Consider the following 2,911-nt stretch of genomic DNA (forward strand, 5'->3'; position numbering starts at 1 on the left):
CTCAACCATCATGCCCCTTCACTTATTCGAATATACACATCCGTAATGTAAGTATAACTATCCTAACGATACATAATAAGGAAATATAATTAAGTTTATAATCTAATAATTAAGACATCTCCAGGACGAAAGGACAATGTGGCTTATAGGGAAGTCGGAATTGCTTGTTCTACGAAGATCTACAAGGTTTATCTTATGTCATTGATTTTTACACACCTAGCATGGTAGGTTTTACGTATCACTTGGTAAATAGCTATTTTCATGTTCGATATTTTATGGCGATAGAATTACAACTTTAAGATATGAACAATTAGATTTGTAGAAATAAAGAATTGGGAGTAGAGGGACCCGAAAAAGAATTGGGTTAGAATTGTAACTCTTTCTAGGTTAAACTGATTATAAAACCCTAACCTGTTATTCGTTTTTCAGAGTTACAACATTCCACAGATCGACTGCAGCCGCAGATAAGATGGCCACTGCTTTATCTTCTGGTATTGACGAAATCAGGCCTCCTGATATCACAAAATCATCAGTGAGTGGTATTTAATCATAAATTCATTTCATCAATATTCTTCTCAACTTTTTCGGAGTCGTTATGATCAGAAACTAGTTCTGGTTTTATTTCAGTCTTTTGATTTTTTTCATCATGCAGGATGTTGAAGAACGATAGTTGCCTGTTCAGAGGATTTCGGTATCATCATCCAGGGTGTTGAAGAGCAATCTCGTTTCAGGTAACTGTTAATTGATTAAATTCTGTATTCATTCTAAGCTACCCTTTAGATCTATAGCAATTTAAGGACGTTCAATTATATTTTCAGCCTATTTGTGGATCTATAATTTACTATATATTTCTTTAGTGCTTAATTTTACGTTTTTTTTTTATTTCATGTGTATCACCCATCTTACCAAACATATTCCTTATGATTTTTATGAACCATAGTCTTGATGCTTTTTACTCATATATGCTTTTCACTGTCTCATGGTGTAAAATGAATTTTGACTAGGATAAAAAAATTTAACGCCCTTCCGTCGGGTTTCAATAGAATTTGAAAAGGTGCTAGTTACGTTTGTGGCTTGTTGAAAATAACCATCACAGTAACGCCCTTTCGTTTTTCGTTCATTAGACCCACCCCCACTAACCACATCCACTTATTCTGTTAGTTTGATGTGAAATGACCATAATGCTCTGTTATTATTAAAAGCTTATTTAAAGGGGCCCACCTTCATCTTCATTAAACACTATTGCCGACCACCACCAACTCCGGCCCTCCACCAGCTTCGGCTGTCACGAACCCTTCTAGATCACGGTTCTTGTTGTCCATAGGTCTGGAAACAAAAAAAGTAATAGTTGAAATAATATTTTTCCATGTTAAATACATGGTCATTTATGCAGTTTACATTTATCAACAAACAATACTTAAGCTAATATTATAGTTGATTTTATTTGTTAGTTTTTGAAAGAGATACTATAGCTATCATCCTGGTGCATCGGACGCTGAAGGTGATGCAGGGCATCTGTGAAACTGCACGTGGCCCGTACAAGCTAAACCATTAATACAAAGAATAGGAGAAAGCTTCAAGTGGTCCATACAAGCTAAACCATGTAATGAATATAAGCCTGAAACTTATCAAATTAGCAATTTGTATAGCTCATATAAGGGTGTTAACAACTTCACATTCTATGTTACTCTATTTCTTAGGATCTGGATCAAAAGTACAGTGAGTCTCCTACAATTGTGCAGTTCTGGGACGAGTCACACAAGAACAAAAACACAGATGAGTGGGCATCTGAGAGGGCTTGGTTGATTGGGGTATAAATACTTGGTTATTTTGTTGTTCATCAGAATCAGAATCAGAATCAGAATCAGAATCTGAATCTGAATCTGAATCTGAATCAGATGCGAGAGATATTAGCAACAAAACAAGCCACGGGGGAAGCATCTCATGATTGGGAATTTGGAATTCAGCGTTAATAGAAGCCCAGGGACAAATTAAGAAAAAACAGGTCCTCGGTCTTCTTCGAATCCCAGCAAATTCGGTTATCCGGGCCCTCAAAGGTAGGAAGCAACATCAGAGCCAGAGGAACCATAGGTTTCAGCCAGCAGCAGCAGTAGTTGGTGGTGGTCGGCGGTTGGTGGTGGTCAGTGGCGGAACTAGCCCAAAAGATTAGGGGTATCCTAATTTTTTTAAGGATCAGGGGTATCCTTTATATAACAGAAACGAAGTTGAGTGGTATTTTTACACTGCCGAAATGGAGTTAAAGGGTATTTTTACACTACGTAGACGGGGTTGAGGGGTAGCCCGTGCTACCCCAAGACGAAGAAGGTGGCTACTTTTAATAATTACAGGGGTGTTATGGTTATTTCACAGAAGGTCGTTCTATGGCAAAAAAGTGGTTTTTTAGCAACCATTTCTATTTGCAAAGCACAGAGATCATCCAAGGAAAGTGTGGTTCATACTTTAAACAAATGAATCACAATGGTTTCAGCGGCGTATTATCTAAGCTTTAGTTGAATAACAAGTAGATAAATAAATCTTTTGAAGATTATTAATTAATGTTGTGGTTATCTTTATTTTTAGTGACAAATTTCTAAATCTTTGTGGTTTAATGATGAAAAATCGTATTGATAATGAAAAGTTTTGATTGTCTATTTTCTTTTAGGATAATTTTTTACCTTTTGGTTTAGTTTTGTAATGGCATTTTTAGTTTTTTTTTTCCATATTATATTTGATGATCATGTTCGAATTTTATTTTTATTTAAAAATTACATTTTTTGTTAAAATGAAACAAAATTAAGCTTAAAAAAGGAATTCATTTTTAAAACTAGAGCAATTAAAAAATCAATCCGAAAATACTTATATAAAAACTATATCAATTTAATATCAGGAAGCAAAAAATTATCTTAAAAAC

At 34.8% G+C, this 2,911-nt stretch overlaps 1 long non-coding RNA gene across 1 annotated transcript; it reads left to right on the top strand.

Moving 5' to 3' along the window:
• The first annotated feature begins 442 nt into the window (after positions 1-442).
• LOC110887456 lies at positions 443-1,968 on the top strand. Its single transcript, XR_002563324.2, has 5 exons — positions 443-532; positions 653-731; positions 1,452-1,603; positions 1,701-1,811; positions 1,899-1,968. It is a non-coding gene; the product is annotated as an uncharacterized LOC110887456 (long non-coding RNA).
• Positions 1,969-2,911: the final 943 nt, after the last annotated feature.

The sequence above is a fragment of the Helianthus annuus genome, chromosome 11 (genome assembly GCF_002127325.2).
Source record: "Helianthus annuus cultivar XRQ/B chromosome 11, HanXRQr2.0-SUNRISE, whole genome shotgun sequence".
Classification (NCBI taxonomy): Eukaryota; Viridiplantae; Streptophyta; class Magnoliopsida; order Asterales; family Asteraceae; genus Helianthus; species Helianthus annuus.